The sequence below is a fragment of the Sciurus carolinensis genome, chromosome 10, assembly GCF_902686445.1.
Source record: "Sciurus carolinensis chromosome 10, mSciCar1.2, whole genome shotgun sequence".
NCBI classification, from domain to species: domain Eukaryota; kingdom Metazoa; phylum Chordata; class Mammalia; order Rodentia; family Sciuridae; genus Sciurus; species Sciurus carolinensis.
Window position 1 is genome coordinate 65,225,179 of NC_062222.1, and position 16,192 is coordinate 65,241,370.

General features: G+C 34.9%; 1 protein-coding gene and 1 non-coding gene across 2 annotated transcripts in view; one reads left to right on the forward strand and one right to left on the reverse strand.

The window, feature by feature from the left end:
- Ccser1 (coiled-coil serine rich protein 1) overlaps positions 1 to 16,192 on the reverse strand; it is a 1,248,518-nt gene that overhangs the window by 1,147,997 nt on the left and 84,329 nt on the right.
- Positions 8,081 to 8,187, forward strand: LOC124995190 (U6 spliceosomal RNA). The gene has a single exon (XR_007110661.1). It is a non-coding gene; the product is annotated as a U6 spliceosomal RNA (small nuclear RNA).

Genomic DNA, 16,192 nt, shown 5'->3' on the forward strand with positions numbered 1-16,192 from the left:
ACTGTTCCTTCATGCCCAGATTTTCATCTTTACCATGGTAACTTAATACATTCATCCATTCAGTATTTATTTACTAAGGACTTATTATATGCCAGGCCCTAGGAAAAGAATGGTGGGTAAGAGAGAAAGGGACCTTCTACTAGTATTATGTGTGTCTGTTTCTGATGTCCGGTCACCAATTTACCGTGTTTTTCACTTTTAACACATATAGAATTTTGAGTCCTATAAAATCAATCATCAATGAAATTATTAAATATTTTGCCCAATGATTCAAACCAACATAATGTATAGCTCCTGCACATATCTCATTCAGCAAATGTAGACAACTATGGTAATTGTTAATTTTGTTTTCTGAAAAAATATTTTTTGAAACTAAAAGATATGTTGGCAGTATTAGAAAATCTGTGGTAAATGATATCCTGGACTATGTGTTGGATAACAGCTTTATTCTAAAGATCACATACAATATTCTTTTCTTGCAGAAAACAGAAATAGGCACAATTGATTTCAGCATGAAATAAAAAGAAAAGAAGATTTACAGATACATCATATGTTATATGAGATTGTTGTGAATTATTATTCACATAGCAACCAGTAGGATCAACTACAACAACTAGTTCCCCCTTAACTGTTCTCAGCTCTGTGTCACATCACAATTTGATAGGATTTTCTGGCCCAACATTTTCTAAGACTTAGTAATTCTGATGAACAAATCTGTTCTTACATATGTAGTTTAAATATGTATATTAAAAAACTTGATCTGATAGCTCATAAAAGTATTTTCTATTTTATCCACATTCAATATATTCTTGGTTTCTAATCCTGATCAATGCATAGTTACTTTTGAGAATTGTTCCAAATAAACTATCTGATTGGAAAGGCAAAAATCAGAAGTTTGAATCTGAAACTCATTTTTGATGATTTGTGCATATGTGCAAGTTGATATCAAAGGGAAAAGTTTTCATTTTGACAAAAAAAGGAACAAAAGCCATTATTGGCTGTGAAAGTTCTATTCATTACATAACTCTACCACCTATTTATCTCTCAGGCTCTAGTGTATGCAGCATGAAGGAACCCCTTGAAAAACAAACACAACTCTGGAGAAGCCCAAATCTCATTTAACCAATAGGATGCAAAATGTGTAAACAAAAGTTAATTGACTTTCACATTCAGAATCTGGCAAAAATACACTAATTAACTAGGTTCAGATGATAGCAAAAAGGAGGGGGAAAAAAAAAGAAACTATAACTTCCAGTAACTTCCAGAGCTTGCCAATCTATAGAGCTGACCTTGCCTGGACTTTAGATTATCTTAGGCATTGTTCTTTACATACATACATATACTCCTTTCTGGACCTCAATCAGTCCTATGGTAATAAGTCTCAAATCTGTCTATTCAACCCAGATTGCTTGCTGATGTTTGAAACTTACCTGTGCAGTGGCCTATATATCTAATAGGTATTAAGTTGAACTACATCAAATTTATATTTTGGATGATGAAGAATCTAAATGAGCAATTCCACATGGTTCAAACAAATATTTCAGATTTAACTTAGTCTAAAGAAAACCCTAACTCTCTTCCCATCATCAATCTGTTCTACCTTTTGTCCACCAAATCCTCCAGCATATTCAACAAGTCAAGGAACTATCTGGGATCCTACTTTTCACTCACCATCCACATCCAGCTCATTGCAGTTGAACCCTCAGTGCCTCTCCACTCACTTGGCTTTCATTCCTGACCTATAATTCACACTCCACAGAATTGTAGGAATTACAGGAACTACATTCACATTTGTCTGCCTTATTGGATCTGACCCAGGTCTGCCTTCTGATCTTATTGCCCACCCCTCTACAATACACTCATTCCCATCCAGGCACATGTAGGTCCTTTGTGCTCATTAACAACCCCCTCTCCCACTGTCATTTGTCATATGACTATATCTTTTGGGCCAATAAAACATCAGTTTTTAATATCACCTATGCTGGGAGATCTTCCCTAATTACACAATCCAAAAACCCTGCTTAGTTACTCTCAATCGTTATCACTGCAGCTGAATTTTCTACACAGAATTTATCATTTAGTTTATCATTTGCTTTCCCAACTGGTTATTGGTGTCTTTCTCAAGCAGAACACAAGCTTTGTGAATGCAAAGATGTCTCTCTGTCTTGTTCACTGCTGTACCCAGTGCACAGAGCACACAGCATCAGCAGGGACTCAATAAAAATTTTGAGGAATTAATGTTTTTTTATTAAGAACAAAAGAGTTCAGGACAAAAGATATTCTTGTTGGGATGGGTCCAATTTTCCTAGGCTATTAGACTCCTTGTGGTTGCAAATATTTCATGCCTTTTTATTACATGCTTTTATAATAACTTAGAATTAAATAGAGTTTCTATTTGTAAGTTTGGTTAAAATAAACATTGCCATTTTGATAAGCCAGAAAATAATAAATGTAATCATGTACAAAGACAAAGTCACATGGCAGGAAAGATTAGGATTTAGAATCACAGTAAGCCAAACTGAAATTTGATTTTGCTAATTTATAGCTATATGACCTTGAAAACAGTTGGACTTGCCTGAACCTTTATAATCTCATGTGTAAAACGAGGCTACAGCACACACACACACACACACACACACACACACACACATACAGACAATATTTTTAAGCACAAATATGTTGAAAATCAAAATAGTAATATATGAAATAAAACTGTAAAAGTGAAGATGCTTAATAAAAGCTTTTTTTCCCTTCAAACTGATCTACAATCAGCCACAGGATGTCGGCTGGTCAATTGGTTTGTAATCCTAGTAAATAATACTATTCCCTCCTGTGATAGGGATAACTATTTCAGGATGAATGACTATTTAGGGAACAATATTAATTATCTTCTCTAGAATTTCTGTTTATATTTAATCCCTTAGGAGAAAATAAAAATAAAAGCTACTTATTGGGTCCAATTTTCCTAGGCTATTAGAGCCCTTATAGTTGCAAATATTTCATAATGTGTTCTGGGGCATCTTAATTAGAAAGAAAAGCCTACCATTTCCAAGCAGAATATTATCAGGCAATTGTACATCCCCCCTGCTTTTTTTTTTTTCCATAAACACCAGAATCTGAAGGAGAGATTGTATGAAGTTACCTGAAGGAACTCAGAAATAGGGTTAAAATCAGAAACACTAAACAACTATTTCAACTAAAAACTCTTCACATATAGAGAAATATACTCACTTGGAAATGTGAATAAATGTTATCTTAATATACATTGGTCACTTTTATACATGCTCTGATCTCATACAAATGAAAGTGCTGTAGTTAACTCTCATCTAAGAATGGCTGTTATAAGAGCACAAAATAAACCCAAGTCAACAAGAACATATTTTTTCCTGAACTCTGTGATTTATGAAAAGGAAGCAAAAGAGAAGCCAATTAAAAATCTATCACACCCATTAGATTAGAGAAAGGGTCAGTCACCACATGAGGAAACTAATTACACTACACAGGAGCAAAAACAAAGCAAAACAAAAACCAGGCTAAATTATCTGAAAAACTAAATGCCTAGATATTTTCCCTAAACACTGATTGAAAATCATGGTCAAAAATGTTATTCGAAATTTAAAACAAAGTGCCCAACAAGTAGGCCTTCTATGACATTAAAATCCCCATAATTTCTCTCTACAAAATTCAGAAAAATATTAAGACTTTCAATACACAAAATAACCTGCCTCAAATGCGCCATTCTGATATTTAAAATTTAAAGGAGTCACAATTTCTTGACCATGTTCTTTGTACCAGATGCTTGTTCAATCATTATTACAGAGTATACTTCCAAAATTCTTACATGAACAGATGTTATAATATTTATGTTGTGTGTGAAGAACTACATTTTAAGGAGATTCCTCGCCTTGACTAAATTCATAGAGCTAATGGTAGAGCTCTAATCCAGAGGACCATGCCGCCCACAGCTCATTAACTGTACACTTGTTCACAGGTCTCTAGAACTTACACTCTCTCTGGATCTTTCTGGTGACACCTTTAACCTCTTTACTGGAGCACACCACTTTACTGTAAATAAGTCTGATACGTTTTTCTAACACTGAACCATTTGTCTGGATCTTTTCAGGTTAGAATCCAATATTTCTTATTCTAAACTGGGTAAACTTTTTTTTTATTTGTTGTAATTAGTTTACATGACAGTAGAACGCATTTTGACACATGATCACACAACTGGTGTGATTCCACATCATGTACAATCAGAAGAATGAGAAATTATATATGTATGACGTGTCAAAAAGGGTAAATTCTCCATCATCATCATAGACTAATATTGTTCACAAGTTTGAAAACTCTATGAATCCATTAGGTGTCTTCCTTTTATCATTTAGCAGAATGGCATTTCATAATACTTTCTCTACTCAGAATAATCAGATGTTTAACCTATAATATTTATTAAATAGCCTGTGTGTGCAACCTCTCTCATTAAGGAGAAAACAATGATACAACCTTTGCAAAGCTTACTTTCTAACTGGAGAGATGTGATAAATAATCCTGAAGCACTCAACATGACTGGCATAAGGGAATGATAGAAAACAACAGGGAAATTTGTTAATTCACAGCTGTGATAATTATTATTCTCATTAGTGTAATAGTCAAGTAGCAATATTAGAGAAATACAAATCTATAAATAAGCTGCAAAGTAGAAATAAACACACTTAATTTTTATAACAGGAAACATGAATTTATCAGTAAAAGGCATAACAGCAGAGAGAAAATTCCCAATGTAAGATAATAATTTTTTAATTATAACATATGCACTCCACTCATTTATATCACAGTTTAGTTTCCACCTAGGTATGCTCTTTAGGGAAAATCACAGTACAATTTAACTCATTATCTAACAGGAACTACCAGTTGAATATTCAGTTTTTAAATTGAACATGGAAGTTAATGAAATTATCAATCTCTAAAATGAAAGAACCAAATAATTTAACCATTTTTAATTTTTAGAAGCCATTGTATATAGGAGAAAGGTATTTGGGGATGAGCAATCCAGAGTTTATTCTGTTCATCACTCTTAAGCTGTGTGACCCTGGGAAAGCCCCCCATAGTGTCTGAATTTCATTTAAAACTTTTAAATGAAACAAAAAGAGACCCTGAATAATGTAACATAAGGATTAGTAAAGAAACCAATTCGGTACATATCAGTCATTCACCTATCTAGTAGACACTCAGTAAATGCTCCATGTACTAATACCTTTCCTATGCAAAAGAAAAAAACAAACTTGTTTTCAAGCTTAATTGTCACAGAGCCATGAAAATGATGAATTCTGTGGTAATTTGTTAAATGAAAACATATCATATCATTTACTAGACTCATGTTCTTGTCCATCCTTTTCTTTCACAGTCTCATTTATTAACATTTATTATCTGCTACAATTTGGATGTGAAGAATTTCCTAAAGGTCCAAATGTTAAAAGGCTTATTTCTCAGAGCAGTGGAAACTTTCAGAAGCAGAACCTAGTACCTAGTAGAAGGTTTTAGGTCACTGGAAGTGTACTTCAAAAGGGATTGTTAGACCCTAGTCTCTTCCTTTCTCTTTTTTTGATTTTTGGACATGATGTTTTGGTCTGCCATGTGTTCCCACCATAATGTGTTGCTCCACCCTGCAACCAGAGGCCAAAAATCAATATACCCTGTGATCATGGATCAGAACCTCCACAACTATGAGCCAAAATAAAACTTTTCTCTTCATAAGGTGATTATCTCTGGTACTTGTTATAGTAACAGAAAGCTGACAAACACATTATCTCTTTCATATACTTTTTTGTTCTAAACAAGTTTCATAGTCTTAACTCAATTATTTTGTACATTTTTCAGTACTGTGGCAAAAATGAATAAAATACCTATATTTCAAAAGCTATAAACATTAACTTTAAAAACACAATTGCCAACAATCTATTAGATTTATTCACACTGGATTTTTCTTTTTACCATGTATGTAATAAACTAAGATCACCTCCTTCTTTTTTTATCTAAAGGAATAAAAAGCACCATGAGAAAAGATTTCAAATTCAAAGCAAGTTGCCAAAGCAATTACAGTATTTCCATCAATAGCTTTTCTTTTCCCTTTGACATAATAAATAATAAACCTGTTAAAATGAAACTGTCCCATGTTTGGATGCTAGAAAAAAAATGTGTGTGCCAGTGGTAATTCACAGGTTAAAGCACCGAAAAAGATAAATATCAAGAATGATTTAGCACCTACTATTAGTTCCATGCCTAATAACCCAGCCTCATCCAAAAATTATTAATTAACATGTACGTTTTTAAATACCACGTTTGACAGCTATACACCTGTATACCTGCCTCCTACCACAATATATAATAGTTGAAAACTTGTTGACACACAATTACAACAGTATACCACTTTGGATGTTAATGGTATCATCTATAGAACACCAGAAAGTAGTCATTAATAGTAACATTTTTCACCTAAACCACAAAAATGATTGTAATAATGGCAGAGCAAAATAAATTTAAAAAAACTGATTAGTAACAAATGGGTCTGTGTGCTTGCATGTTCCTCAGAGTCCCCAGATCAATACTGTACTTTGGTTTTACCAAATGAACTGTGTGGTGTTTCTAGTGCAGACTCTGGGATGGTTTCCTCACTTGCATGTAAAAGAGACTGAAATACTGTAATTAGAATAGAGTATTACTCCGAGTTGCTACCACTAAGGCTGTTCTGTTACTTAAGAAATTTGAGCATACTGACAGTGGCATATTTACACAAGTTTCCATTTCCAGTCCTGAGAGTTACAGTGGTGTGTATAAAAGACACTGTGAAAAAATAAACATAGCACTACACTCAACTACTGAAAGCAAGAATAAGGTAACAGATCAGGATAGACAAGTACAAGGGGCTCAGTTGGGGCAACTATAAAGACATGATATTCTTAAGGTCTTCAGAATTATCAGTTATGCCATAATATCAGCTACAACTGGTAACAAAATGTAAGGCAACATGTGCCAATTATGAATTAAGAGCCTTCTGTCTCTGAAAGCACCATTCAATAAGTACGTGCCCTGTGATCATAGGTGAAATTCCTTTATGCACACCTTTGCAATGAGTTTTCCCAGTAAAGCACTGGAGCTCATATTCCAGGAGGAAGGGGCTCCCCCTCGGTTTCAGGCAGTATGAGTCAGGAGTTTGGGTGGGGATTTGAGGACAGGCAGCAGAGCTCTGCCCCACACTGGGGATGAAATTACTTGAAGCCTTGCCAATCTTGAAGCATCAGCCTGGTGATAACTTTTCTGAGACCCTATTACATGGGAATTCTTAGGAGATACAGAATTCTCTCAGTAGGACTATGTGCCACCTGTCTAAACCCTCCCACCTCAGATGTCCCAGACAAACCTGCTGCAGGCTCCGCACAGACCCAGGAGGATACACACACAGTCACTGGTTTGGCTGCCCAAACCCAACCTTATCTCTTGACCACCAGCTTGCCTAGTGACAAGGGAACACCTGCAGATATTCAGCCAGACTTGAGAACTTCTCTGTTCTACAGCATGAAGTACATTCTCTCTACAAGGGTTGGGCCTCTTCCAAGTTTGCCCTTCCTTGATATACACCCTCAGCCCTAGGGTCCTAGGGTACATCATAGGTTACTATTTTCTCATAGTTCAATGACTTAAATTTTAAACTCACTTGTTTAAGCTACTATGTGATTTCCCTCTCCAGATTGGACTGGCTGATACACAATTCCTCTAAAACCCAATATCAAATCAATCTTATTGTAATTCAACATTTTGAAACAACTTTAAGTTGCTGCTACAAAAAATATAAAAGTGATCAATTTATTTGAAAGGAAACATGAATCAACCATACATCACAACACTAAGTAAATGAATTATTTGAACATTAGCTAATGGTATTATTTTAATTTTCAAATATGTAGCAGCATTTTTATGTATTAGTGTGCCCATCTTTCAACAATCAAGGCTTAAGGTGCAGTACATGACTCAATATAACTGAAGTAATCAATACCTCTGGCTATGGACTTCAAAAGTGTGTGTAGTGCTCGCTTCGGCAGCACATATACTAAAATTGGAACGATACAGAGTAGATTAGCAAGGCCCCTGCGCAAGGATGACACGCAAATTCGTGAAGCGTTCCATGTTTTTAACATTATCTTATGTAAATTTATGATTACACAAATGGTATGCCTCTACACCATGTACAAACAGAGAAACAACATGTATCCCATTTGTTTACAATTAAAAAATACATATATGGAAAAAAAAAAGTGGCATGTGTTTGTTTTCTTTCACCCACAAAGATTAACTCACATGGAATGTAGGTGCATTCTTTCCTAGTTAATGATCGAGGTGTGATTTTCATTTTGTAAACATCTTCCAAAAATGTGTATTATTATAATGTTCTATTCTAGATAAAATTTAGCAACATTGTAATTAAAAAGGATTGTTTCAGAAGGCTTTATTTCTCACAAAGCTCTATTACAAAAAAAAATCTAAAAATAAGTGTTCTTTATAGTGTTATGGGGACCATATTTTTCAAACAATGCATCCTTAATCATTGTAGTGGAAGGTGGGCAGGAAGTGGAAGGTAGGAACTCCTAGCAGAAAAGTCACCTCCAAATCAAGGTACCTCTGCTTTCAGAATAGTATCATCTGGCAATAGAAAATAGCTTGAAGTTAAAAACAAACACAGTAGTAAAACCTGTATTCTAGGCACAGTATTTCATGGAAAATGTTAGCTGTTTTATTATTTTACTTTTGGCAAAGCTTGTTTTACCCATGTGACCTTTGAATACCATTTGTACAAAGCAAGCCTGAGCTTTATAACACCCCTCAAGTTTTACTTCATTAAGAACTTTCTGTAATCTAACGGAAACATGTTGTGAAGAGCCTTAATCAGCCATCCAACACAAGCAATGACCAATAGACCCCCAGACTCCTTGATCACTGGCATGTCATTCCTGGAGTTCATAGCAGGATATCACCATACCCCTGCTGCCCTATTACCCAAGATAAACAGTTGAAGTTGTATGAAGTACAAGGGCTTCAAAGAAAGGATTGACTTTTTTAAATACAGTAATTACTTTTTTATAAACAATGCATTTTGATAGCATTTTCCTTTTCTTATCAGCACCCTGGATAATACAGGTTCTCATTACCAGCACCTTGGCCAAGAATACTCTGTTTCTGCTGTCTAAGGTTATGATAAACACAAAATCACTTTAACAAACACTCTAGGGAGCAGGACACACAATTTTGATTAAGAAAACTGTTGAATATTAACTAGCAATGCTCACTGAGACAATAGCTAAGCAACTTGTCCTTGAAAAACACCTTTACACTAAACCTATTGTCAAGAAAAAATGTTGGTGTTTGACAGCTGCCAGCTCTCTGGAAACCTAGGATGCATCCTTATTACAGTAGTACTGTTTCAATAAAATCACCCTAATTAAGGTACCGTCATTATTTTCAATTTAAAGTTCTCCCTTCACAGGATAATAAATTCAGACATTTAAAAAAATTCATCTGGTAGAATTCAGTCTAGAATTAGCATACTGGTTTATAGGTAGCTGTGAGCCTTCTGTTTCCAGAGACTTACTAAATCGTTTATGGTTTTAATTGCTTATTTTCCAGATCATTGTTTTGTCTTGTTTTAATTTCCTAAGAACTCATGAATCAAAGTTTCCTACAGCATGTACAGAAAAGATTAAAATTGATTTTTAATCTGCTTAATAAAGCAGTTAATATTTCCTTGAAAAAGCTACTAGAAATATTCCTACCAGTTTACTAAAGTTAAGAACTTTGAACTCAAGTACTTTCATACCTCATTTGACTGAATGGGTTTGGCCCAAGAGGAAAAACATCTAACTAGGAAAGTAACCCTAAAAACAGCACAAACAGTTCTTACACATACTATTAGAATAAAATGAAACCACTAAGTGCAGATGATAAGATATTAAATTCTCATAAACACTGATATTTATATACACCACTTGTAATTTTACAAACTTAAAAAAAGCTCTTACTCTGTTATTTTAACAACTTTAAGAGAACATTATTATCTTCATGCAAAGAGGCATGAATTCCCATGAAGCACTAAAAAACAAACAGGATCAAAAATGCAAAGCAACTATAATGCATTTCTCTGCAATTCTTTCTCATAGATGAATGCTTTACGCCATAGGTGAAGTTCTTTACACTATACCCTGGCTTGTGGCTCACAGAATAACAAAACAGATAGCCATGTGCAGATGTTTAAGCACAGTGATATTATTGGTTTGCTTCTCAAACATCATATGTTTATATTTTTCTTTCATACTGACTTTAAAATAAAGAAAGTCAATCAAAAAGAAAAATGCATATTAAATATACACAGACACACACAACAACAACATCTAACATGTGAGGATAATCTGACATATTAGAATAACGTTATAGAAATACTTTTAAGAGTTTTTTTAAATGCAATTAGTTTTTTAATACAATTAGATTTCTTTAAATTTTATTTATTTTATTTTTTTGTGTTGCTGAGGATTGAACCCAGTGCCTCACATGAGCTAGGCAAGTACACTACCACTGAGCTACAACCTCAGCCCCAATATTTACCTGTTTTTTAATAAAATTATATTTCTCATGTAATCTACTAAAAAATGAAAGTCCTGGATACCAATCCATATTAAAAATCCATATATCTGAAAAAACAAGAAGTCCATCCTGTTCAAAACGCATGCATTTACACACTATTTACCAAATTCCATATTCTTGACTTTAAAAAAAAACTGTTATTATTGCAAATAGGATGGAAATACAAACTCTCTTTGTACTCAAATAGAAAAATTGATTACATTATCCTTAAAGAAAAAGAATGTCCTTGATACAAAGGATCTTCACCAGGGTCCTGATACAACTCCCCCATTCCATCCCATCCCCCATACACAAAAATACTGGGAAACAATTTTAAAAAACAGGAAAAATAAGGGGTGAGGAGCAAACTCTGGCATAGAACATTGAGTTCTTTCCCCCATATATCTCAATTTAAAAAATTCAGAAAGGCTTTTTGCTTTTAGTTAGGATGATAAAGAATTCAACAATGTAAAATTCTTTTCCTTCAATTAAAAATTGCTTATTTTTCATGTCCTTAATGAGCAGAGGTTTCTATATTTTTATGCTACTTCCTTACTTTCCAGTTTTGACACAACATTGGTCTCCTTAGCAGTAAAGGTTGGAATAAAAGTAAAAAAGATACCACCTCTACAGATGAAATCACTGTTCCTGTAATCCTTTCTTGATATGAGATTATGAATTATTGATAGGGCTTGAAAGAAAGATTTGAAGATTTGACTTTTTGAGCTCTATAGTTTTATTTGGTTTTGGTTGTTTTTTTTTTTTAAACTAAACCCCTGAAATCATTTTCACTTAATACCAAAGTTATACCCACATAGCTTAAATCTTTAGTAATTATTGCAATTCAATCCTTTCACAAATACCTGTGAATTTGTTTGTATTCGTGAATATGTAAGTGCTTTGTATTATATCTTTCAATCGAAAACATCAAATGACATGGAAGATTCCACATTAAGGCTAAATTATGTTCTTTCTAAGGTTCAAATGTTTATGCTAATGTTTCCAGGACATGAAGCAAGAAAGAGCCTCTGAGAAAAGATATCTCTAGGGAAGAAGAGAAATGAGAATGGAGGTGCACGTTTGGTTCAAGGCCAGTTGTCCCAGATGCCAGGGATGATAAGACGTACCTCTGGTTGTCTTCTAGTCCAAGCTCCATGGACTAAAGCCTGAGACCTAAGGCAAAGGATCTGCAGGTAGTGAGCAAGGAGAATCTAAACACAGCTGCTGGTCTACAGAATCACCCTGGGACACTCGGAGCCCAAGGCGTCAGCAGCACTGGCACTGGCAACAGCAGGGCTGGCGGTATTGGCAGCAGCACTAATGACAGCAGCAGTGCAGTTAGTGATAACAACACATTTGGCAGCAGAAGGAATTCCTTTAACTCCTTGCACTTCATCTGCCTGCACCTTGAGCATCCACAGCCTGGGGTGGATGGCAGCAGAGGTGGAGGACAATAGCAGGAGCTGCTGAAGCAGCAGTGTTTTCTCTTCCAACCAGTGGCATGTTTGGCTCCCAGTTACTAAGAGCTCAGCAAAGAAAGCAGGCCAATAGAAAAATCTAAGAGACATGGTGGTCATGTCAGCATGAACTCTGAAATCAGCCATAGTGAGGTAAGGACCAGGCACTATTTTAAATAATTTTTTTTAAAGTGAGGTAAGATGACATTACTCATATTATTTAACTTTTCTAATGTCACAAATTTCTTACATGTAATAAAAATAACAGTCCCTACCTAATTTTATTTTTGTGATAATGAGATAACTTGCATAAAGAAGTCAGTATAATAACTAGCAGGTAATAGGGGTTCAATAAAGATGATCTGTAAAATGAGAAGGCAAATAAAAAATTCTGCATGCCATGAGGGCTGTTTTTTATTACCAGGGAATCCAAAAGTTATTTCAAACAAACATGAAAGAGGAGAGAGAATGCACAGCCCCAGAGAAAATTATGCCCTAGTTTTACCCACTGTGTAAACACAGGAGGTCTGGGAATGACAGGCTGGCCTAATACCATATTTTCTAACTTCAAATCTGCAAAGTAAGCATTTTTAAAATCAATTCATATCATGTAAGTACAACATTTTAAAAACTCCTTCACAGTTCAAGAATAAGAAGTAAGTTTCATCAGATTTTAATTTATTCTAGAAAGAGTATATTTTAAGAGATACATAATTTAATAGTGTACATATTTCAAAACCATTATGATTTATGTTATTTGTTAATCATTAAAAATCTGGGTACATTGTTCATACTAATATGATACATATTAGTAGAAGAACAAAATGGAAGATTATTTTCCAAATTATAACAAATAGCAGTATGATTGATAGTTTTTCAGCTCTCTTTAAGCATTTTTAATGCTGGTGTTATCTGCTCAGAAAACATGTATGTTGCAAGGAGATTAATTTAGAAGAATATCTTTTACTTGACACTGATTTATTTCCATCTTTTTGTGCCTAGTTTAGCAGATTCAAATGACTCTAGACAGCAAGTGAAATAAATGTTAAGGACCACATTTTGGATATACCTTTGCAATATGAATAAAATACAGATTTTCAAAAGAATAAAGTTTGTGCTTTAGACAGCTGCCTTCTCTACCTCAAAAGGCAGCCCATGCAGTAAACCTTACTAGGTTTTCTTAGAATTATTGTAAAATGATTAACCAACTCTACTTAGGAGTGATCAGGCTGTACATCATAACATGATCTTATTATAGTGTTGGAAGAGGTCTTAAAATTCTTCTAATCTGAACCATCTGTCAGTTTAATTCTCTCAACTGCATCTTTCTCAGGTCCTCTAAAGCAGATGCTGAGACAGAATTAGAAATAAAAGATGGTTATTGGGGAAAAATACCTATGAAAGTTAAGGAGAACACAAACAAAGTTATTCAGGGAAAGCCTACACGCCACAAAGCAGATATGACATTTGTGAAAGAATGAGGATAAGAAGTATTGGATAGGAAGCACAATGCAAGAAACTCAAAGCAAGTATCTCAAAGTATTGTGCCTAGTTTAGCAGATTCAATCAATCAGTCAAATGTGGAAATCCAGCACAAAGACAACCAGTCAAATTTCTGTATTGGCAGAAATGGCCAGGCCCAGAGGACCCATCATGCTTTGTCACTAGCTGTGACATGATCTGAAAGAGCTTCACCATAGCTTGAGTGTTGCAGAGGATTCTAAAGGTTCTAACAGCTGAGACTTGTCAGTTCATTGTGCTCCCAACAGCTGAAGAACAAGTTCTTTTTTGAAGGAAGTCCAAGCAGCATGTCCCCTACATCTCAACAAGATGGAGACCCAAAGCTCTTCGATAAAGCTCCTGTGACGCCTTCATCGCATTGCAGTTAAATGTGTTTATTCATATGTGTTTTTTTAACCACGTTTTTCCTTTCCATTCCTTGAATTCTCAAAATCAACTAACAGTCCTCTTACCAAAACCAACTTCAGAAAGTTGAAATTAATCTGTAACATCTGCAATTACATGTCCTATATTTTTTCCCATCCAATTATCCTTACCCTCTTTTCTTAACACTGAATTCTTCACTTGTTCAGTTTCAACATCCCATATCCCATAAATATCTGTCCCTTTCCTAGAGGAACTAGAACCTCAACTTTGTTGAAGTCCCAATATCTTGGGATGAACATAGAGATGACAGAAACTAAAAACAGTCTTCAGTGTGTGGAGATAAAGTAAACTTGGAATTCACAGGGCATTTCAAGTATCTATTTCTACGGAAAAAAGCATCCTAAAGCAATGTGACTTAATATAACACCTATTGGTTTATGACTCTAGTACTCTGAGCTAGGATGGTTGCCTGGTTTTTCTATTGATCTCACTTGGGTCTTTTATGCAACAGCAGTCTTCTGAAGGCTCTCCTGGAGCTGAAATTCAAAATGTCTCCACTTATATATCTGGAGCATGAACTGAGATGGGTGGAAAAACTTCTGGCTTACCAGACAACTCTCTTGCTCTCCTCTCAGGTTTCCTTGTAGGACAATAAATGATAGTTGAGGGCTTCAAGAGAGTGAGTGATAGCTGCCAGATTTGTTAAAGCCAAGGCTTATAACTGGCATAGCATTACCTACATCACATTGTTTTTGTCAAAGCAAGTCACAAGTCTATCTTTTGAATTCCAAAGGAGGAAAAAGGGATTTAACCTCTTGATGAGAGAAGCAGTAAAGCATTTGTGGCCAACTTAAATCCACCATGCAGGCAAAGCTGCTATCAAAGCAGAAAAATACTTAAAAGCATCAATCTCCAAAAGTTGCTTTAGGTAGAAGGAACAGAAATGAGAAAAAAGAAATAGAGTAATAGTGGGATGCCCCAGTCAGAGTAAATATGTTGTACATTAGAGGTAGAAGAGATAACCCAGCAATAACCTAGCAGAATAGTTTTAGAGTCTTACTTCTTTCCATGAGACCAAAGACTAATTCCAGCTCTTACTAGATGTATGACACTGACCTAATTTCATAGCACTGTCAGCCTCTATTTTCTTAACTGCCAAATAGAGAATGTAATATCTGCTTCCCAGGATTGTTATGAGAATCAAATGAGGTAGCAGACCTATATAAATCAGTCCTATGCAAGAGTGGATGTTGGTAGTGTGGGTTCCTTCATTTTTCTTTTTGTTTTCCTTCTTGATTTTAAGAGGGGTATCATAAAGTGACTTTAGACCCAGTAAAGTTTAGTTACTATATGGATAGAAGCAGGATAAACTGAGCCAAATATGGCAGCGTCACCTGGGCTTATCTAAAGATTGGGAATTAAATATGCGGAAGAGTTGAGGGACTGTATCCTGAACCATTCAGAACTGCTTGGTAATACTGGTCAGAGACAGGAAGCCTTTGGTGAACCTGGAAAATCTAGAGTCGGCTGCATGCGTACTAATGGGTTAAGTAAGATGCCATGTCTTATCTTTGTTCTTCTGGAGACTTGTGAAGAACTGGAACTGGCAAATCATTCTGCATCATTTATAAACATCAAACTATATATATTATCATTCCTTTATTTAAAAAAAGTCTATTTCAAGTGTCTATTACATGCCAACCATTGTACAAAACTATGTAAAGAACAAAAACTCACTTCCTTCACTAATTTACCTTAAATCAAATGTGAAACAAAGCATGTTTCTACTTCAGCCTGTTTTCATCTTACAGTGCAGTACCGTGAGCAGTCCTTTGCAACCATCATTTTATTCCACATCTTTAAAAATCATTCCAAGTGTTTGTTAGGTGATTCTGACCTCCCACAAAGCAATGAGAATAGAAAGAGGTAAAGAAAACAAGTGACCAAAATGCAATCCGAGAGAAGCCCTTGTAACATGTCAGTCTCAGGAGTCTGCTTATTCCCTGTCTTTGGATGAATGTTGGAGCTCTGAAAATGATTTCAACCTGATTAGCTGCATGCTGTACACAGATAGATATAAAATTTCTTACCAGTAAGATTTGAATGATGCTGCTACTCAAAAATTCAAACCTTTCTCTTACTAATCAATGAATAAAATATTGACTTGAAAGATACCAGGATAA